At 44.2% G+C, this 22961-nt stretch overlaps 1 protein-coding gene across 1 annotated transcript in view; it reads left to right on the top strand.

Moving 5' to 3' along the window:
• The window catches only part of WNT3A (Wnt family member 3A), a 99625-nt gene that overhangs the window by 1001 nt on the left and 75663 nt on the right, over positions 1-22961 (top strand). The gene's annotated exons all lie outside the window — the stretch shown is intronic.

Genomic DNA, 22961 nt, shown 5'->3' with positions numbered 1-22961 from the left:
GCTGCGCGGGTGCGGAGCTGCCCGGCTTGGGAACCACCAGCTCCCGCAGCCGCGGAGAGGGAGGGAGGGAGGGTTGCGCGGAGCTGCTCTGCACCCGGGGCGGTGCTGTAAATAACTCGGCGCGTCCAACCATCCCCCTCAAAAAAAAAAATGCTAATAATCGTCATAATTAAATATATTTTAAAGTGTATTTAGTCTCTGCCACCGCCCCATCCCGCGAAGGGGGGTTCAGGTGCGAACGGGGGCCCCGCGGTACCGCGCTGCCCGGCGGTGCAGAGGTGAGGGTGTTGAAGGCAGCCCCTCTCCAACTATTTCAGGTATGTCTGAAAGCAGGGAAATTCGTTGGGATGGGAGAAAAAGGAAAAAAAAAAAAAAGAAAGGGCAAAAAAAAAAAAAGCAATAAAATGCAAATGTGTTCTTGGGAAGACAGGCAGAGAGAGCACCTGGACGGGAGTCATTAAAAAGCAATCTTTTATTCCCAGCCACCATCTAACTTATAATTAGAAACTCGGCTCGCATTCCTGATTGGAGAAGGAATCGCATTCCTCTAATACCAACATAAATATTCCCTTGTCACCCACCGAGGGGAGAGGAGGGCAGAGGGGGGCGGCTCCGTTCCCTTGTCCCCCTGTCCCCGTCGGGGCGACCCCGCAGTCTCGGTGCGGGAGAAGCGGCTGTCGGGGGGGAAAAGCGATGGAGAGGGGGACGGGAGGTCTGAGAGGGGGACAGGAGGTCTGAGAGGGGGGCAGGAGGTCTAAGAGAGGGACAGGAGGTCTGAGAGGGGGACAGGAGATCTTTTTCCCAACCGAGGCATCAGGTGTAGCGGGGGGTGACCGCAGCGGCGACTCTTTGGGTTTTGGTTCGCTTCGGGGTTTTAATTATTTTTTAAAATATATATATATGTATATATATTTAATTCCGCTTCTATCCTCCCCCGGTTCCAACCGGCGGTTTTTTAGACGTTTCTTTCGCAAAGACATCAACCCCCCCCTCAGGCCATGGAAATGCAAAGGAGGGTTTGGATTGGGGTGGGGGAGTCGGAGGAGAGGCCGGGTGCTGTTACATTGGCTGCCTAAATTCCCCCTCTCACACACCCCCACCCCTTTCCCTCTTCATTTATCCTCAAGCAAGATATAAACCCGTGGCCACCCCCACGTTGGGGAGCAGCCCTGGAGACGGGAGGGCTGGGGGGTGGCACAGGGGTCCCCCCATGCCCCCATATGGGTCCCCCATGTGTATATCCCAATGTCGGGAGTGTTGGTTTCTTTTCTCCTAGTCGAGGACAATCTGCTTTCCACATCAGCTGATTTAGCAAATTGATCATGCTTATTTGTTTTATTTTAATTTCCTTCTTCTCTTTTATTTTATTTGAAGGGTTTTAGTTGTTTTTCATTATTGAAAGGACAGCAGAAAAGAGCCAGGAATTCTTTTTGTCTGGTAGTGTAAGCAACAAATAGCTCATTTCACCCATCTCTCTTTAAAGCCTCCCCTACATTGGCTCATATCGACTTAACTGCTTACAGCAGAAAATCTGTAATTAACCATCCCCTAATTGTGCCCCCCCTCGAATAATAGCTTCTAATTAAAGTGTAAACTCATCCTAAAGCACACAGAGCTGTGGGTGCTTACGCTGCTTTCAGCTTCCAGACAATTGGAGCAAAAGCAGGGACTGAGAAGCCACACTCCCCTGTAGGTTTTGGTTAATTATTCTCCCAAAGGAAAGAAATTAGAGGAAACATCAAGTGCGTGTTTGTCAGGGGGAGCAAGTGGGCATGTGTCTGTTACTGTAGTTTCTGCCTACCTCTAAATAGAGCTCCGTGCTTAGCTGACCTGTTTAAATTGCTGTTCCTACCATGGCATAGGGGCAGCTGTTTAAAATCTGGCCTTGCAGTGCTGGGTGGGATCCACACAGACCCAAATATGTGGTACTTTTGGGAAAAAAAAAACAGTGAAGTAAAATGAAAAGGATCCCCCAGAGCAGTGATGCTCTCGTGTTCCATCCATGTCCTTTCAGCAACAACGGGGGGGTAAAGATACTTGGGTCTTCTTAAACGCAGAAAATTCCTAAACAATGTATTTAGAGAGAGGGACGAAGTCGGCTTTAGAAATAATTATTTTAAAATAGTAAAAGAGAAGGGCACCAGTTCCTATTGAGACTGATGTGGCAAGTTTTTTGGGAGGTGTTGACGTGATTTATTGTGGCTCTGTAACCCCACAGGACCTTCTCCACCACAGCGCAGAATTGAGCTGGTCAGCCTAAAAGAGCTACTGGTAGGAGCAACAGGCTTTTCCGCACCTGGGAGGGCAGATTAACAGCAAAAATGTGTTTGTTTTTCAAATATTAGTGCTGTTGTTGTTTTTGTTTGTTTGTTTGTTGTTGTTTTAAAGAATAGAGGTTGGAATGAGTGAAAGAAAACTTAGGAAATTCAGAAGCAGAATGAACGGGTGGGGGAAGATTGGATGTTACCTGTTCCTTGTCCTGGTGTCCATGCCATTCACAATGGCAGTATGAACAAATTTAAAACTGTTTCTAGCCTTGGCTGATGGTCTGGCTGTGTGTGGAATGGAAAAAGCATTTTATTTTATTTTTTAATAAATGCCATGAGGCCTGACTTGATCTGAGGAGAGCTAGAGTGCAGAAACAATTCAGAAGGAAGAAAGGTTTGGTTCAGGAGGAAAAAGACAAACAGTAATAAAAATTAACACAGAGCTTCAGCACTGGGGATCTTAACCTTCTGTAGCCTGGAAGGCTGGAACTAGGGGAGGTGATCATGGGAATGAATTACAAGTACAGGTAGACCTCTTTGGAATGGGAGAAACCTGTCAGGTGGCATCTCAAATGTTCTTCCTGGGGTGCGAGGCAGCTTGGTGCGTGTTGGGGGATGCAGAGAGTTAAAGGATGTGCCTGGAGAAGGGCTGGAGGAGGACATCTCATGAGAGGAGACAGGAACCGGCTGGGACCTTGTGTGTTGGCATTGATTTGGGCAGCTGTGTGTGTTCCTTCCTCCGTCCCGCTGGTCGTGGTGGAGCTTTTGTCTCTTCTGCTGCTCCCTGTAACATCTGTATCACATCTGGAGCGTGGTGGGAGAAGATCAGTCCCGTAGCAAACTGGTCAAGGAGATGAGCCACAACCACGAGTGGCACAGTAAATGCAGTGTTGCCAGAGATGCCAGGCTGGTATTTGGAAAGTTGATGTGGCTCAGAGGTAGACTTGACAGTGTTATGTTAAAGTTGGACTCGGTGATCTTCAGCATTTTTTCCAACCAAAATGATTCTATGGTTCTGTGATGGATGTGTGTTAGGAATATTCTCCTGGCTGTGACCTGTATTTTCTCTTGGCTTCTTACTGCTTATTCCCCAAGACTGGACACAGAAGCTCTATTGGTTTACTCAACCACGTAGGATGAAGTTGGCCAAAGTCTGTGATGTCCTGCAGTAGCCACTTTACAACCCATGAGGGTTGGAGAAAATGATCTAACAGAACTTCCCATCTCTGTTTTCTGCAATTCAGGAAATACGAGTGCACGGGAGCAGGGTGGGAGGGAGCTTTGCCAACAAAAAGACAGGTAACCCAGTGGCATTACTCCAGAAATACGCAGGTGCAACACCTGAACCTGCCCCTGTCAGACTTAGATGGCATCGCCGCAATACGAACAGTGAATGGATGAAGTGAGCTGGTTCAGGTCTCTCCTGGGATCTGTCCCCCTTGGGGTGAGGGGAACAACCCCAGACTTCCACTGGGGTGAGCAAAAGCCAGGCCGGGTTCTGGATCCCATGAGAAACCCAATTCTCCTTTTGTTGCAAACCCTGGAGAACCAATCTGAGTCTTGGCAGCTGCCGCACTTGAGAAAGCAAAGCTCAGGTTTGGCAGAGAGAGACCGTGTTAAGTGAGAGATGATCATCCCTCATTAGCCAGGAGGCAGGCAGAGCTGGGGAAGGTCACCCAAGGGACAGCGTGAGCCATGCGCATTGGCACCAGAGCTCCTAAAGCAATCTCTAGAGCTCGGAAATATGAATTGCATCTACCCACTTCTCTGCTTGATAAGGTGAAGTTGAGGATTTTGATATTTCCGAGGCGATGGCATTCGTCTCCGTTTCCTCTACTACTGCTGCAGGTTGTGGTGCAATGTTAAATATCTGCTGTGCTCCTCTGCAGAGGCTGCATTTCAGCTGCGCTCTTGCCCCAAGGCTCGGGAATTATCTTTATATCCCTATATCTACAACAGTATCTTGCATGGCCCCATTTTACCAGGTGGTGTATAAGCAGAGAATGATGTTTTAGGCTGTTTTCAGACACCAATGAGTGCGTTTTTTTTCTTGAGCATGCTATGGGTGATTTGCACCCAAAGAGCAACAGGGATAGAGGGCAACTGGGTGAAGGGGTAAGAAAAATCATTTGCTTGGTCCATGCCTAGGGTGTGATGTGCAAAGGGTAAGGGAAATATTTCCCCATCTCCATTTTTTCATAGTAAAACCCAAGAAACAGACTCTAATGGTATTTATGTTGCTCCTGGTGTAGTCCAGGGATGGAGGAGCTGTGCTGTGAGATTAAGTGACTGGACCAAAATCATATAAGAAACCTCTGTCATGGCAGGAACTGAAAATTTTGCAAGGTCTGAGCAAGAAGCCCATTTCAAACACAGTGGGGAGGCTGGGACTACCCCAGAGAGCACAGTGTGTGCTAAAGAGCCCGCATCTACTCATATTTTAGATGCATTTTAATAAATCGTGTTGTCCTACTACATATTCATATATTTTTTCCAGTTTTGAGAGGACTTTATTAGCTAAGTTAACCTGAAAACCAGCAGCTTGGTATTTAAAGCACTGAATGAAGGCATCGCATCAAACAAGCAAGCCTTTCCTAACTGAGATAAAGTGAATCATTTTGCTCCCCATTCCTTTTCAGGTAGCCTCAGAGGCAAAAATATGTCTTTTACAGACATTTGAACACCTCTAAGACTTCTCACCTGAAAAGCTTTGAGCACCTACTCGCATGGCTTAAACTCTGCTATGTGCCCAGGAAGAGAAGTGATGGTTTTTATTCCCGTTTTGCAAGTGAGTAAGCAGAGGCAGAAGAATTTAAAGGTCCTGCCCTGGACATCACAGTGATCCTGAAGCAGGGCTGGGTGTAGCACCAAGACCTGCAGAGGACAGACAGGACTGTTCTTCTTCTTTCTATTCAGCACAGACCCCCTGTCCTTAGGTGCTATTGCAGTTCACAGCACCAGGGCAGGATAATGAAACAGCTGCTCCCAGGTGCAGTGGATGTTAATGACATAGGTGGGTCCTGTGATCCTCTCTGAGCTCTTGTGTTGTCTTGATGAGACATTTCACTTGTGCACATGGCATTTCTTTTCCAGATCGTAAAATCACAGAATAGTTTGGGTTGGAAGGGACCTTCAAAGCTCATTCAGTGTGACCCCTGCCATGAGCAGGGACATCTTCACCAGCTCAGGTTGCTCAGAGCATCGTCCAACCTGGTCTGGGATGTCTCCAGGGATATGGCATCCACCACCTCTCTGGACAACCTGGGACAGTATTTTGCCACCCTTATTGCAATTTCTTCCTCATAAATCCTCAGATTCAGCTAAACAGCTAGGCCTGCTGTAAGTAGAGAACTTGGAACAGGGGAATGGCTCTAACTCTGCTTTCTGTTGGCCGAAAAAAAGACATTTTGACTGTTTCATCCAAAGGGTCAGGCTGGAGGAGCCTTGGCTTTTGCTGTATATCTGTGGTTTCTCCTAGGAAAGGAAAATCAGGGATTGTTGCTCTTATCCATGTAAAATGAGACTGACTTACCGATGTCTTCATTCCAAAACTTTGGGATCCCATTCCTGCTTGCACCCCACTTCCAACTCATCTCCAGCCCTGCAGGAAAGCTGCTGCCTTTCCAGACAGGGGTTGCACATTTCTGCACCTCTTCCCCTGTCAGTGGTGCAAAGGAGTAGGGGAAGGAGCCTGTTTTGTGCTAGACCTGGTGAGGAGTAAATGTTTTTGCTTTGTACATACGGGAGAACAAGAAAAGCCCAATGGGACAACCAGGGGTTGATACGCCTGCTTCCCCCTTGCTCAGCATCTGTGCTTGTGTTCCTCGAGTGCATGACTCAAAGAGCCCAGCCGCATTTCAAAGGGCTTTATTGGGTATAATGACAGCACTTAACGAGCATTGCACAAGGGTGTCACAGGGGGAGTCCACTGGGCTCTGAGTCAGGGATGCTCCATTTGGACAGCTGAGCTTTATGGAGTACAGTGAATGCGGTTGGCTTTGTGCTGAGCACACAGTCTCATCACCAGGGCTTCCTGCAAGCAGGGATGGACTGGTCCTGATCCCACCAACATCCGTGTTGAAATTTCCTTCCTGGAGCAGGATTGACCTCATGGTCTTGCTTTGGATCCCACAGGAAACTCTGTAGGGCCAAAGAGTCTTGTAAAAAACACTAAAATATAGTGAAAGGGAAGGGAAAATATCAGGGGGAGAAGTATTGGCCAGAACACGTATGTCTTGTCCATGCACTCAGCTAAGGATGGATGGGGCACAGGCCCAAGACTCCAGCAAGGTTTATTCTCATCCTGTCTCACCAAACTTCTCTGCTTTGCTGATGCCACTGGGAGCCAAATGAAGACCCAGAGTCCGTAAGGACCAAGACAACTCATTGGGGCTTAATACTGAAAAGAGGGGAATACTCAGGAAACTCTGTAAGGTCAGGAGCCCTCCCATGTTGTTTCCACCAGAGCTTTGCTGGATCAGACCCAGGGTTGGTACAGGAGTGGCTTTGCAGAAAAGCCACTCCTGACACTGTCTATGCCATTTCCATCTATCTCAGGCCATTCACAATGCTTTTCTCCGCTTCTGTCCCTTTAAAAGTGGCAAGGTTTGCTTTAAGACCTCTGGTGATCTTGGCACAATGTGTAAAAATTCATCAGTTCATTAGTTCACTCTAAATTCTACCCGCACTTGCAAAAAATCAAGGGGAGGGAAGAAGAATCAATACATTAACTCCCTTGTTCTGAACTCCTAACATAGGACACTGCTGCTAAAAAGAGCCTGTAAACCAGGGGAGAGCATTATGCATCACAAAGGCATTGTTTGTCTCTTGTCCCTGTTTGTCACCTGCATATTCACAGTCCCTTTCCCACTTGGATGTTGCTGATACCTAGAGAGCGCTTTGCATTTGTAGAGCCTGGGCCATCAAAGGAGTTCAAGGTGCCTTTGGTCTCATCACAGTTTCGGTTCTGGTGTAAATAATAGTCAGTTATGCTTTATATTGGTGTAGTGATAATCCTCAGCAGGGATGTTGTTACTCTTTTCCAATGTGGATATTCCTCCATGTTCCGTTGGTGTGAAATGCTCTTCTCTGATGTTTGAACACTCTCAGGCTTCACCAACAAGATCATATCATAGCATGTGGGCTGATTCCCTTCTTGGGTTACAGGCCTCACAGGGCACCCCAGGTGTTTGGGATGGTAATTTCTCCTCTTCCACAGGGGCTCTGGAGGCTCAAAGTGTGTTGGAGAAGGTTTGCCTAGAAGTCTCAGAGAGTGCCTTAGAGGTTCCATGAGTTCAAATAATGGTAGACCCTCGCATTTCTGGCCTGGCCGCGTGTGTGTCACAGGTTTGGAAACTCTTCTGATTGCCATGCATCAGCCCTAGTGTTCAGTTTAAGCATGTCTCCTAGGAGAGACGTCTAGTTCAAAAACGAAGGTGCCCAGGTTCCCACCAGCAGCCCATGCGTGGGTTCTACTTCCAGTCAAGATGCTTGATGACATTCTGGTTGTCCTCAGAGGCCTGGCAGGGATTGTATACCACCCATGACATGTTCCTTTCTCAACAGCAGATGGAGGCCAGTCGAGAAAACTGTAGAGCGTCTCGGCGGCACTCGATGCCCAGCTGCAGGCAACTCAGCAAAGCCTTGGTGTGGAATTCATTTTACCCATTACGTGTCTGCAATTTAGATGTCTCCATGCAAGCCAGGTGTTCTTGGCTCCTTTCATTGATGGGGAGAAAAAAAATGGATACTTTCTCATGGTGCAATACGTGTTTCAGTCCTTTAACTGAGCCTGACTGGTTAAATCCTCTGCGACTATGGAGGAGTTGAGGCAACCATCTCAGAGATGCCTCTACCACTGTCATCCAGGTTAAATCAGATTATTCCAAGACAGGGAATCCCCTTTGACAGTTTGCTCATTTGCTTATTTCCTGGTTGTTAAAATACTAGCTCGGTTTCTAATTCCCATTGCCTGGCTTAATTTTACAAGGCTAAAATCAACTCCTGGACTTTTTCTCCACCTTCTTCCTTTATTTAAACAAGCTCTTTAGTGCACGTGCTCGCTGTTGTATTGGAATGGGCGCAACCATGGTTTGCTACTGCAGGAACACGCATCCATCCAGGCTGGTACTAAAAGCCTCTAGGCCAGCCTTCTCCTCACCCAATTCACACCATCTTATATTTCGTCATGTCTCATCACAGCTGATGAAAACCTGAGCAGATTGAGTGTTTTGCAGCTTTTCATTTAATTCTGCCTGTAGTCCAGCGCACACCAGAGCACAAATACATCTTCCTAGTGTTCCTTATCCTCAAAACATACCCAGAGTCTCCCACCATCCTCCAACCACATCCATGAGTCGTTGACTCAAGCTTGTAATAGAACTTCATCCCCAAACTTTTTAAAAATAGTTATAGAATGGTTTTCTTGCTTCCCCGTTATGAAAGTTATCTCAGCAGAGGGCACGGTCACTCTTATTAATGAAAGAGTTGCATCTGCATTTTTAAGAGATTCTGTTTTACTTTCAGTTCTCTGAAATCAAACCCTTTCTCCTTTCCCAGTCTGTATCTCTTAATTTCACTTCCCGGATTTTGTATTTCCTCTATATCTCTTTTGGAAGGCGCAGTTTTATGGCAGAGGTTATGCACGTTCAGGTTTCCAAGGAAGCCGCTGTTATTGAACAGATTTCACATTGCGGGACGGAGCAGCGAGAAAAGGCAAAGCCCATCTCTGCTGTAGCCAAGGCTGTGAAACGAAGCCAAACGACACCGAGCAGAGCAGGAGTTCCTTCTGCTTCCAAAAGGGTTGCACCTTGTCTAATAGAGATATTTGCTGAGGGGTGGGAAGGCAGGAATGAAACTCCTTGAACAGCTGCCAAACCTACCATTCAGTTTGTCCCTCTGCCTCCAGAAGAACAACAATAGAGCCTGTTGCTAGACAGTGTTGCATGGCATGACAGAAAGCAGCTCTAAATCCTTTGCAGGCTGAGGGACACACTTAAGGGAGTATTTCCTTTTTTTATTATTATTTTTTTATGACCCTACAGTAACTAGCAAGAAGTAGGACAGTCTAAACTCTTGCTAAACAGGTAGGACCCCATCCAAAGCCCAGTGAAGACTGGGGAAACACCACTGGGCATCAGGTGAGATTTGCAGAATTTACTGAGAGATCCACTATTCCTTTAGAGGTATAAAAACCTGGTTAATGTTGGTTTTGGGGAGACCCAGGTTTGTTTCCTATCCCTTCTGGAGGGAGAATCACCTTGCAGCTGTAGCAGTCTCTAGCCAAGTTGCCTTTAGAGTTATTGGCGAGAAGTAAGACGCAACTCATCTGACGTGTGGTAGACGTTTGCTTTTGGATCAGATGAATCATATCTCTGCTATGCCAGTTTTCTCAACCATTGCCTGGAAGAGGATCCTGGATGGCTACGTCAGACCAAGATATCTCATTTGAGATAGATTAATCCAGCCTTTTTTTTTTTTTCCAATTTTACTTTGAACATGCTCCTAAAGACTAGGAGTATCTAGGCATTTTATGATCTATCTAGATGTGTACAATACTGGAAGAGGATATTTCCATTGTGAGATCCTTTTGAAAATCCTGGTGAGCATTGCTTTAGATCTTTAGCAATGGAATTACCTCTAAAAACCCATCACTTGTAGTCCTGGTGTTGCATTCCACATATGTATAAAAGAGCTGAGCGACAATCCCACATCTCAGAGGGTGTTTGAAGGGAATTCTCATGAAGTATCATTTTCTTCCATGGGAAGGCCAGACCTGATGCATTTATTGTAAAATAATTTGCCTTACTGATCCAGATCAGGAGAGATGGGTACCACATTTGAGGTAGTGAGGGATGCAGGGACCAGAAAGCTCAGTCCAGCTTAGCCCATTCACCAGCTGGATTGAACAAAGTGTGCTGACATTTTCAAGACCTTGATACTCTCCCATTTACAAATAGTGTAAATGTACGTAGAAAGAAAGTGACAGCTTGATCTCCAGGGCCTGAAAGCTGTTTTACTGCACCATTAACAGAGATGTGGTTTGGTCACCATCTGGAAAGTTTTGCTGGTGGAAGTGCTTGGACAAAACAACATGAGTTTAAGTGGAAAGGGACACAAGTGAAATACAAGGCTATTTAGACGCATAATTCTTGCTTTATGCCTTTGACTTATTGACTGCATTGCTGCAACCTGATCAATTAACTGATTTTATTGAGCTGCCGCTTCTCGGTGGGTTGCAGTGACTGGTCCATGAATACCCTGAGCTCATTCTGAATGTGAAGAAAAGTGGATTAGCTCTGTTGCTTTTATTGAAGTGCTTATTTCTCCTTGCATTTTGTAGAGGGAACAGAAGTTAAGCAGCACAGATTTAGCTGTCTAACTATTAGGGACCTTGGATTAGTCGAGATGCATCCCACTGCGGGTTTGCAATAATAGGTATAACAGCTTCTACCATCATTAAATCATTCAGTCCAGAAATCATCTCATTCTTCCTCATGTGCCTCAGGCTGGATTAAATCGGTACCTAAATCAGAACTGTGAAGGAGTGTTGGTTGTAAGACGTAGTTAGCACTGAGCTATTACTACCAAGCATATCAGCTGGTTAGGGAAGGAGCTTACTGGATTACAGCCTTTTTCTAATGAGACAAGTCATAGATATTAGTGGATTGATTGCAAAACCTAAAAGTCACTTACAATAGAGGACTAAGGGCACAGTGGGAACTAGATTTCGCTTGAAAGAGTGTAAGGTCCAGACAGATGGGGCAAACAACTGAGTTGAAAGAGAATAGATAAGACACATTAGCAGAAGATTGGGAATCAGACAGTGAAATGCTAATTCGGTGGCCACTGAAACCCTTGGTGCAACTTGCCCACAGGCATAAGGGAAGTCTGTGATAGAAAGGGAGCATTGAGTCCATTTGTCCTGCTGACGCAACATGTAGTCTGGGTCTCCTGGTGAATGAAAGGTTCAAGTTCAGTCATCATACAAGGCAATGTGTTGTCGGTACAGCTTTCTAACAGCTCCTCTAAAATTACAAGTAAACCGTCATGTTTACCAGAAGAGTCTCCAAACCGTAATACAGAAACTAATTTAAGGGTTATATAGTCTAGCATATATTTACAACCACAGATCCAGTTGTGGTGTCTGCCACCAACAGTGATGCTCGTGGTGGCTCCTGTTGCCTCTGACACTGGTGCCCAGACAGAATAAATAGAAACTGAAGTTGGACCAAGGGTTGGACTTGATGATCTCTGAGGTCTTTTCCAACCCAGTCGATCCTGTGATTCTGTGAAAAATTCTATCTTGTACACAGGCTCCAGGAATAAGGCAATACAGGCTCTTGGTTGGATTCTTGCATGTAAGAGCCCAGTTTTGTACATCTCTAGTACAAGGAGGAGAAGGAAATACGAAATGTGATAAACCAGGGGAAAAAAAGTAACTCAGGGGCTAAAACACATCCTTAGGACATGGGACTTCTGATCATTCCTCTTCTTTGCCTTCTACAAACCCAAATAAAAAGCTTGGTGACCTGGACAGATGAGAATCAGAAAGCTGGAAAACAAGACAGTTTGCTACAGCAGAGACGGGTTGCACACATCCCATTTTAATGTACGGTCTGGGGTCACCAAGAAGAACCAGAGGTGCAGGAGGAAAAGCTGTGCTGGACATACCTTTGACTCACTGTTTCAAAAAAGAAAAACCCCAACACAGGTGAAGAGAACAGTCAGGTCAGCTGGACATGTGAGTCAGTACGACAGAGACCATGAGTGAAGAGTTCAGGTTGGTTCACTTTATTGTAGAGACGTACGTAATGCTTACGTACTGCAGCCGTGGTGAGTAGGATTCGTCATACTCCATCTCAGAGCTGGACATCTCATCATCTCAGGTAGTCATCTAAGCTCCCTTTCTAGTCAATGAATGGAGGCTGACACTTCCTCACTCTGATTCATCAGACCTATCTTTGATGTCAATCTTTGGATGCAATGACTCTCCCCGTAGCAGCTGATCTCACTATGTTGGTGATTGAGAGAATCAAGATGACTATTTGGGTGCTTGACTTTCGGCTGAACAAGGTTAGGTCAGATGATCAAACTCCACGAAGCCCAAATCCTTGTGTTCATCTTGTCCACAGCTGTGTGATCCCACAGTTAAGGAATTTGTATTTCTGCAAAAACCTATTCTTTTTGGTTTTCTGTGATGCTAGCCTACAACACAAAGGCTGATTCAAGAAACGTGCTCTTGAAGAAGGATCATTCACAAAAATAGTCATTTGGACTGATTTTTGTAACCAGTAGTGAGCTGCCAAGTGGAGTTATGACAGAGACTACCCCCAAGGCCAATCATGATTCCGAAATCACTGCAGCAAGAGTCACCAACTCATGTTGTCTTCCCCTGAGCTTGAGATTTCTATGGTTCTGCTGACCTTGCTGATAAGATCTGTATACATTTATTCATACACTTGTGCTGTCTAGTCCTCAAATTCCCAGACTGTTTCTGTTGTTGTGAATGAGGAAGAGTTTGGCTTATCTTAAATTTCCTTGATCTTAAAGATGTCAGGAGAGATGCCTGGGATTTTCATTCATGCCAGAAGAATGTGGTGCCATCAATATAATGGAAGAGTGAGAGAAGTGATGTGAACATCCCTGTAAACTGCCTGGATTTCAGTTCTCTACATGGGTTTTGCAATTAAAACTGTCTGGATGTTACGTTAGGCATGAACTTAACCTTAGGTACTACTATTCTAAGCTAGATTTTATTGCCGATATTAGGACAGAATAGATGGTGACACCTCAGGTATAATTTGTGTACTTTTCAGGCAGTGTTGGTACCCTTCTCTGTAAAATTCAGGCCCTTTCAAAGTGTGTTTTAAATGTAGACCTTTAATTGTAAGGGCAGAGCTTGTGCAAAGGGGCTGACGTCCTTTAGGGACACGTTCTTCGTGGCCCCGGAGTGGCTGGCGGGCTTGGGGCAGGGAAGGGCTCTTGGAAGGGCTCTCAGATACATTGCTCCTCTACTGCATCTCTTATGGCTGGTTTCTGCATGAATCAAGGCTTAAGCAATCCTGCTGCCTGTTTTACCTCCTAAAGATGTTTCAACTTATTGGCCAAACAAGCTTCATTTGGCAGAGGTTCTCAAAGATATCAGATACCCACAAGTCTCACAAAAACGGGCAGTTGAGGAGAGATTCAACTGCTGCGCTCCCAGAGGGAGAAAACCATAGAATCATAGAATGGTTTGGGTTGGAAGGGACCTTCCAAGCTCATCTAGTGCCACCCTGCCATGAGCAGGGACATCTTCACCAGCTCAGGTTGCTCAGAGCCCCGTCCAGCCTGGCCTGGGATGTCTCCAGGGATGGTTCATCCACCACCTCTCTGGCCAACCTGGGCCAGGCTCTCACCACCCTCAACGTAAAATTTTCTTCCTCATGTCTGGCCCAAGAGGCTGCAGTGTATGTGCGTATGCATGGGAGTAACCATGTACATACGTGTGCATGTATACATGTGTGTGTGTAATATGCCCAGGACATCAGAAATCCAGACAGGAGGGCAGAGAATTAGTGCTCACGAGTTTCATGGCCTGTAGAATAATTCCTTGTTTATTTTTTTTTAATTCTTTCATCCTGTGTTTCTTCCCCCTTCCTTCTCACTCTGACTTTTGTAGGAGGAAGGAGAACATGGGGGGAGTGGGCCATGCAATGAGTGACTTGATAGACAATATTGAATTGCATGACTGAGGAAGAGATGCAGTGAATTAACCCTCTCGTTAGCTTCATTAGGTTCCAGGAGGGTGGAGGACTCCATTACTTGAAAGGTCCCTGCTTCACAGCCACGGATTCTCTCCCATACCAGGACAACACATTCCACATGCCCCCCACCCGGATGACACCTGTGCATTGCAGGCATTTTAGTAGAGGGTCAGAAGACAAAATGAATGAGAGCGATGAAGGGTTTGTGGGAACAGTCAGCTTGGGTTTTGTGAGCATGGGAGCAGGATTACTGCAGAAATGCACCCACTTCCCTGGTGGACTGGTGTCTATCTCCCAGAAAGTCCAGTTATTGATGACATTGGCGACTCCTTGGAGAAAAAAGTGCCTATTATGAATATTATGCATATATCACTCTCTTTAGGTTTACCTTCTACTCCAGAGACAGGTTGAACTTAAGGGAAATATTCCCTTGAATTTCACAGACTTTGAAGCAATCTCTTTGTCTTCTGTCTTATACTCTGAGCTCCTTTAGGTCTTGATTTTGCAAGTTGCTTCATATTTTGATTCTGGGCCAGGAAAGTGCTGCTTAGCTTTGTGTTTATCCTTAAATATCTGGACAGTTCTGTTCATTTTCTATGCACCAGCACCAAGCTGGGTCGCATAGGTTGAGATCAAGCTGAAGAGCAGTCTTTCCTGTGTTGGGCTGATATATAACACATTAATATACATGCTATCAGGGACATACAGTAATAATATGTAAATTACAGGCATATCTCTTGGTCTCATCTCCTATCCCGTTGCAGGAGAGAGAAGGAACCCAGTTAAGGCTTGTATATATCTGACAACATGCAGCAAAACTTGGCGAGGAGCTGAATGGAGTTTTGGGGCATGCAAAGGCAGAATTGCAGAACTTTTGCATGTATCCTAATGGGTTTCAGCTTTTGCAAAATCCATCCATATGCTACCTATGCTGATCTGCACCGAGGTCTCAGGTACTATGGGTGTTGAGTTGAGAGCTTCTGCTCTGAGCTCCGGAGGTTTCTGGCTAATCCTCGGTGTTGGCCAAGATTCAATCAATGTGAATAATTGATTTGGTAGTTCTGTGGAACAGCATAATCTGTTGGCTAGGATGTGCTGCTTGAGATTTGAGAAACTTGAATTCAAAACCCTGCTTCAAATCAAGCAGAGGAAACTTATGAAGCTCATTTTCCCATACTATGGGTTAATGCCCTAACCACTAAGTTGCTGACTACGAGCATAAAGGGGACATTGCATCCTCTAACTTCACTTTGGGAATGGCACCTTAGGGGATGGGCACATGAACAAATTACCACGAGGTAAATTAGGGCGTGAACTAATAAGATGCCAGTTTTTCTGTGGTAACTGCCCGTGTGAATGCTCTTACCCTGCAATAAATACAAGATGGTTCATATATACCAGGGGGCAAGAACGTTCACATGGGTGTTCACATGGCTCACACCCTGGTTTTTACTCCCAGTAACTTGGGTCTGTGCCTCTAACCTCAGTAGCCTTGAAAATCCATCTTGAAAAAAAATAAAACTCTTCAGTTTTACAAAAAAAAAAAAAAATCTGCCATTTCTACATTTCCAATTATAATTATTTTAGTGCGGTTTTGGTTTGCCAGAAATGATTTGCTGACCTTGACTCCACTGCATTGTTTTGGCAGAGAACAGCTCCATTTGAGATCCTTGTGGCCAGCTTTAGCCAACATGGGCAAATAGTCTACTGACACCTCACAAGTTTTACCTGCCTCATAGTCAGAGACCTTCTGGGCACTGACATAATGTTAATATTCCCATTTATGACAGCCAGCCCCTGAGCCCTGAAGAGGTTTAAACATGTGGAGATATGAAGTTGGGCACATAAAACACTATTTAGCCTTGTGGAGTAAAGGTGGTGTGGTTGTGAGATGAGCAGTGCTTGCAGGTTGCCTTGAGGTCAGGGGGTGCTCAGCACTTTTTCATACACTTCCCATAGGTCTGGGAGATGGCCACAGTTCTGGAGAGATGATTTTCATTTAATTTCTTGGCATATTGGTCTGGGAACCTTCCAGGGTTGCAGAGATAGACAACTTTGCTTAGGAGCAGGCTGAGCGTAACTGTGCCTGGACTCAAGTGACCGAACAAGTCAAAATGCCTTCAAAATGTTCTGGGGGCTGGACTCAATGTTCCAGTTAAAAACAAACAAACAAATAAACAAACCCTACTTGCTTCTGAGGTGAGACCTTGTCTCATTAAGATCCCAAAGGCTGCCTGACTCAAGCTATACTGAGACATCTCCTCTCAACTTAGACTGGGAATATTCAGTTTATGCTCAAGGAAGCATTACACAAACTTTGGACAACCCGTCTTGAAAACAGGGCTTTCCCAGAAAGTTTGAGGCCACCTTCTGTTTCCAAGCATACACTGAGTTGTATCTGTGCTCCATTGGATGACAGCACACTCCCCTAACAGACCTTGGGATGGAATTCGCTCATTTAATTTTAGCCATGTAATACATAACTATCTGAGCTAATCATCTTACCTCCCTCTAGAAAGATGGGCATCTTCTGAAGGCGATTCATCCTTCCTGAGATAGGTATCGTTTTTAGTGGATGTGATGAATCACTGTCTGGAGTTGCCTATCTTTCTCCATCCACTCCAGAAACAGCCTAAACACCCAGCTTTTAGACAGCTAAAGTTGGGAGGTATGACTGAGCGCCTCAACGCCCAACCAGCATCATTGGTGTGATGCCAGTTGGTGTCTGGAAGGTTTTTATCCCTATTTTAAGAGTGGCTGATGAGGAGCTTTAAGTGTTTGTGAGGTCCTTGACCTTCCTTGGTGATTCTGCCTGGAGATAGAGGTAAAATACCCAAATCCTCTGCGGTGCAAACAACACAACTCTTCCAATTTATGCACATAAACAAACTGAAGGAGGTATTGATTTACAAAGTTACTCCGGGAGAAAGAAAGAGCCTGCCATTAAAAAATGAAAATGGAATGGGTAGGCAGGTCTGCTTTAAAAACCAAAAAGGCCTCAGAAAGAAATTAGAATGACCTCCCTTCCCATGGAACGTGAGTTTTATATTCTGTCCTGAGGTAGAAGAGGAACCTGCCAGTTTTTAGCTTTGGGATAAACAACAGGATGATAATCAGGCCAAAACCTTAAGGCAGTTAAAGAGAATTTTTCAATAGAATTTTTCAAGACAATATTTACAGATATATTACAAATATTCAGGGTTGTCATAGTTAATGACAACAGGTATTTTTAGACTTTTATTTCTGGTCTTGAGGTGACCTCTGGCTACTGAAGATCATAATGAGATTCCTGCAAGGAGACAATGTTCCACAAGTGTACTTGTATTTTCTTCTGGAGCAGCCGGTTTTGGCCACTCTAGGAAAATGTTACTGGCCTCGGATTTGCTAATTCACATTTTCCTATAGTACTAGAGCACTGTCACCAGCCTGATGTGCTAAATGCTCATCCATTTGTGACTGCAAGGGGTACACCAAGATCTTTGTAGAGGAAATAGATGCAATTTTTCATCCCTGCACCCTTCAGAGGGAAGCTGATGATTTGTGACTTGCTCAGTATAACTTGAACAATGTTCTGGAGAAATGCAGAGCTGAGTTGCCAACAGTACGTGCTAACCATGATGAAAGGTGATTTAAAAACTACTCTCTTTGAACTTGCTGTTGAATTTTGTGTGTGTGTGTGTGTGTAAGACTCACAAAAAAATTGTAGGATGCATCTCAGCAAACTTCTTACATCTAGAAATGTAATATCTAGTTTATGGCTTTCGTGTAGCCTCCCTTTGTAGGGTCTAACATCTCTGGAAAACAATTCACCCCACCTATACTCAACACAGAGCAACCTGCTCTTCTGAGGTGCTGATCGTATAGAATCGTATTATAGTTTGGGTTGGAAGGGACCTTCCAAGCTCCTCCAGTGCCACCCCCACCATGAACAGGGACATCTTCACCAGCTCAGGTTGCTCAGAGCCCCGTCCAGCCTGGCCTGGGATGTCTCCAGGGATGGTTCATCCACCATCTCTCTGCCCAACCTGGGCCAGGCTCTCACCACCCTCAGTGTAAAATATTCCTGCCTCATGTCCAGCCTGAATCTCCCTCCTTTAGTTTAAAACCATAATTTCTTGTCATATCACAACAGGCCCTGCTAAAACATCCATATCCATCTTTCTTATCAGCCCCTTTTAAGTATGGAAAGGCCACAATAAGGTCTCGCTGGAGCCTTCTTTTCTCTGTTATGAAGGCACACGGGGCTGAGGTGGTATCATGAACTGGATTTCTAACTTTTTGATGACTATAGAGAGATGAGGTCTGAGATTAAATGAATCCTGTTTCAGGTGACCAGCTTAGGCATGAGCATTGGTTTCTGCCATTAGCATGCGTGAGATTTCAGTCCTGGTGAACCGAGTGGTTTTTGCAAATCTGTTGAAGTCCTGCAGGCTTGAGAACCTGTTTAAAACTGAAATGGTATGAACTGGCACAGTTCTATAGCCTGGAGGATGGGGACTGTAGCTGACAAATATCACAGCAATGGTATTGTAGTGTAGAGATGAAATATGAGGTCATTGTGGCTAAGGAAGCTAAAGAGGCTGCTTGAACAGTGTTACGGCTTGAGAAGTTTACTAGTACCTACAAGCCTTTCTAAAGCCTAATTTTGCTAATACTATAGCAACCCTGACTTCAGGGAAGTTTTTAACCAAGCTATGGATCTCTGGAAGTTTCCTTCTTACTTCTCTTCAAACCTCTACAGAGAGAACAACTCTGTCTCCAGACACAAGCACAAACCTCGGCATTTCATTAGGTTTTTGTGGATGTGTATTCAAATGAGGCAACCTGGAAACAGGGAGATTTCCTCCTGAACAAATGAGAGATGTCATTGCAACTAATGTGGTAATGCAGAGTAGTGGTCTGGTCTGCATTGACCTTCAAAGCCCTGTGGAACTTCTTTTTATGATCGTTTTCACATTCTTATCACTGTGGTGAAAGTGATAACTATTGAAGTAAGTGCAAAGTTTTGGCTTTGCAAAACTTAAAACTTCTCTCATTTTTTCTCTTAAGTAAAACATTAATCTGCTTCCTTGTAACTCCATGTTGTTTGAACACCTTTCCCTTCACTTTCCTGCTCTTTGTGTCATGGTTCACCTAAGTTTTAAGAAACTCTTTCATTGGTTCATACAGTGTAATCCAACCACATACGTTATTTAGGAAGTCAGAGGGAATGGTGGGAGTAGCAAGCTCAGCTCTTTAGCATAACACTGGTCCATGTTTCCAGGTATTTCTCATAAATACTGAGAGCTTGGTCCCAGAGGTGACTGGGGACCCCTGCAGTACTGGATAGATAAGGTTTAATTGCAGAATACTCTGAGTGCTGTGGATTCAGTAAAGCCAGAATTAGCACTGCTGGGCATTTTTGTATGTAAAATCTATGCGTATATGTCTCAGCCCGTGACCTGAGTCCCATTCTGAGAAACTCCAGCGTTAGGTGATTGATAGTTTGAGCCATTTCAAAGTGGGTCTGGGATGTAAGGCTCTGTGGGTTTGTTTCTTAATATAACAATGAGGATTTCACTACATTTTCATCCAAATAACTTGTGTTGGACTGAAATGCACTTTTGGGAAGAGCTTTCAGTTGTGATTTTGAGGCTGTAAATAAGGAGGGAGAATCCACTCTTTCTCTTGACAGACTTGGCGATTCATCAACTTTGCTGTACTTCAGGTCTACCTCTAAGCTGAATTTGGCTGGTTTCAGTGAACCATCCCTGGTTCCCATTTCACTGATAGGCTGAAAAAACCTTCATATAATCTAAGTATCTGCTTGGGAGGATCTGTTGAGTAAATAATTTCAAAAGCACCTTGTGGGCCACTGGAGGTCCAAGAAACAAGGTTTTCTCTGTCCTGCCCTGAGCTTGGTGAGATGCCCAGGACTTATTTTATGTTGAGATTGCTGCTGAGCATGCCTATCTTGTACATGGACAATAGACAACATGGATGGGATGAGGGGAAAGAAGTGGTCAGTGTCTCTGTTGGAAGATCTCTCTTCTGACAACAAAGAGATTGTGATTCTGACTTAGAAACCTTAGACTAGGTGGACTATCGCAATATCTATGACTAAGGACCTGTGGTGACTTTTACTGATTGATTCCTGGCTCAGAAACAAAAGTACTATTGTCTTATTTATAGCTTATTTGTAAGAAATAAATGCATTTTATGGTTTTCTATCAGGTAGGGGTGTGTTACAAGGGATATTAGCTGTCTCGTGTGAAATACATGTGTAGATATTTGATACGAGTATCTCTTAATCTGGAAAAATATTCAGAAGTTTAGTTGTTTTTATTGTTACACTAGTTAATTTGTGGAAAACTGAAGTTTTGGAGGAATATTAACTGAAGTCCACTCTGTCATAGCATCTCCCAGCAGAGAGGGGTGTCGGTGTGACTGCTCCCTCTGCTCAATACAACTTTTAGACAATTTTGTACTGCCCGAGGCTTTAGCAGAAATTAGAATCCAGGTCTAAGGGTTTGCCTGTGTGTGGAAGTTATAGCAAATTAAACTCATGATCAAGTTTCTGCGGTGTAACGAGTTACCACACATCAGCTGACCCTTGGTAAGTGTCTGTGTGCTCGCCGTTAGCCTGCAGCAAGTGAGGTAATTAGACTTTGCTTACCCACAATAAAAAAGGGTTAATTTAAATCACATTCTCTAGCATTTGCTGTAGGCTAGGAATCCACATATGTAGGATTGCTGTGGGTCAACTAGTACATAGTAATTTGAGCCTCACTTGCTTGACCATGAGATTGAGCCCTAAGTGGAGATCTGAATTCATCATGCAGTGGAGCCCGTGTTTTGATTCCTTCAGTAGGTACTCTAGGACATCCACATTCTGACATCTGTGACAGAGACGTCTTTTTGTGTCTCCTTCATAGTCAATAAAGAAGAGAAATGAGTGTTTATATTGAGATACTTTTCTCACCCTAAAGGTGTTAAAATAAAAACTGAAAACACATTGAACTGTGCCCTAAAATTGCTGAAAAGGAAATCTGGATGTCTTGCTCAGATGTAGACGTCTACATTGCAGATGTCAGCAGCTGGACAAATGGGAGGGATGAATTTTGTTGCAGGCCATAAGGTCCTAGTGCCATGTGGGGGGCCTCCACCTGTCCCTCCAAAAGGGCTCAGGTCTCCCAAATGTCCAGTGTCATATCTGCCAATCCCACAAGCCTATCTCAGAAACTACACCCTAAAAGTGAAACCACTTGCCTCCTTCCAAAAAAAGGAGTCACTTTTGGGACATTCCAATTAAGATTATTCAAATGCACGTGCTATTGACTATTTGTATTTCAGGGTTTGCGAGGAATAGGTAGCACCTAATGTATTTGCAATCCAGGTTGCTATGCGATGACGTCTCATGTAGGTAAATCATTAGTGATTTCTATACATGTTCTATAGGTGTATACGATGACTCAGAGAACTAGAGATTCTCTGCAGCATGCAAGTCTTCTCTTAATTTGAGCCAAAATAATAGGAGAATTGGTCGAATTCCAAGGTAGCTGGATACATGAGCCCACAAGAGATGAACAGAGAGGCTGAGAGTTGGAGAAATAATGAATTGACACAGTATTTTTTTAATCAGTATCTTTCAATAACCTGTACAATGCTGCAAGTTTCATTGCCCAAACATAGCCTTTTCCATAATCTCACTGCTGTGATTCCTTATTTCTGATACAATCTGAGCAAAATAAAAAAGGAGGACTTTAGTCCAGTACTACACATAGTAAATTTTTGAACTGAACAGTAATAGTCCTCACTGAGAGTTTGATACATCTGACTAAACATAGATGTCAAAAGCCATTTGAGATTTCCTTGAAGTCCATGTGTTGCTCCAGAAGGCTGCAGGTTTACCCTAAGTCCCATGTTATATCTGCAAGCCTTGTGTAGGTATCTCATACAGGGTCTTTCACATGGAAATATTCAGCCAATTGAATTGATTCCTGAGCTTCAGTTTCAGATATTTTCATTTGGTTTTCTACAATAATAGACATCAATGCCTAGCTAGTTGTTTGAGTCATGTTGCAATCAGCAGAGATTTAAGGTTCGATGCAGTTATATATGTGAAGAAATGTGTAGTGCCATTCAGGATGATTTTTGTCATTTGAGGTATCCACATGCTTTAGAAAAGCAGTCTGGAGCCAGGTGGATACTGTAAAGCACCTCAAATGGCACTCAACACACCTCTGCTTAAGCGGTTGAATTCCACCTTGAGAATCCAACATGTGATAAACTAAGGGGAAAAAAATAAGATCATTTCAAGCACGCACATGCAACTCCTCCCAAAAACCAGCTGTTAGCAGGCTTGCTTCAGATCGTCTGTTTCCCAGCTAAAAGTGGTATTATGTGAAATAATGTAATCTTAATTGTGTGCAGCAATGAACACTTATCCTGATAAATGTGAATAATATTCGAGAGGTTTGCTAGCCTGTCCATGGAGCTCTTGACTATAACAGGACATATTGGGAATGGAGTCAGAGGGCTGAAATATGAAAGAAAAGAATTAACCAGCCCCCTGTGTCTTGGTTCAGTTAATTTGGATCAGGTTTAGCCTATGTTCAGAGAAGTCAAAGTTCACTTTGACAGTAGATGTGTGGAGATGAAGGAAGGCAACAGTTTCCAGAAACTAGCAGCCTAGCACCAGTCAGTGACTATAAATGGACTTTAAATAATTCTCACTTTCAAGAGTAACCTAGTATTAGTGATTTAGATTGAATAGAATCACAGAATCGATCCGCATCTGATTGTTGTTGAAGAAGAAAATTAAGCTGTTAGTCTTACATAGAAGGAAAAGTTGTGACATTGCACAGCATAATCTTGAATTCACCACCGCAGCAGCTGCACTAAATTTAAAGACGTGGGTTATCAAAACATTGAGCTTGCTTTGTGATAAAAATGTGCACCATCTTCA

Source organism: Patagioenas fasciata, chromosome 2 (assembly GCF_037038585.1).
Source record: "Patagioenas fasciata isolate bPatFas1 chromosome 2, bPatFas1.hap1, whole genome shotgun sequence".
Classification (NCBI taxonomy): Eukaryota; Metazoa; Chordata; class Aves; order Columbiformes; family Columbidae; genus Patagioenas; species Patagioenas fasciata.
Note: the sequence above shows the minus strand (reverse complement) of the source record. Positions and strands in the feature narration are given on the sequence as shown.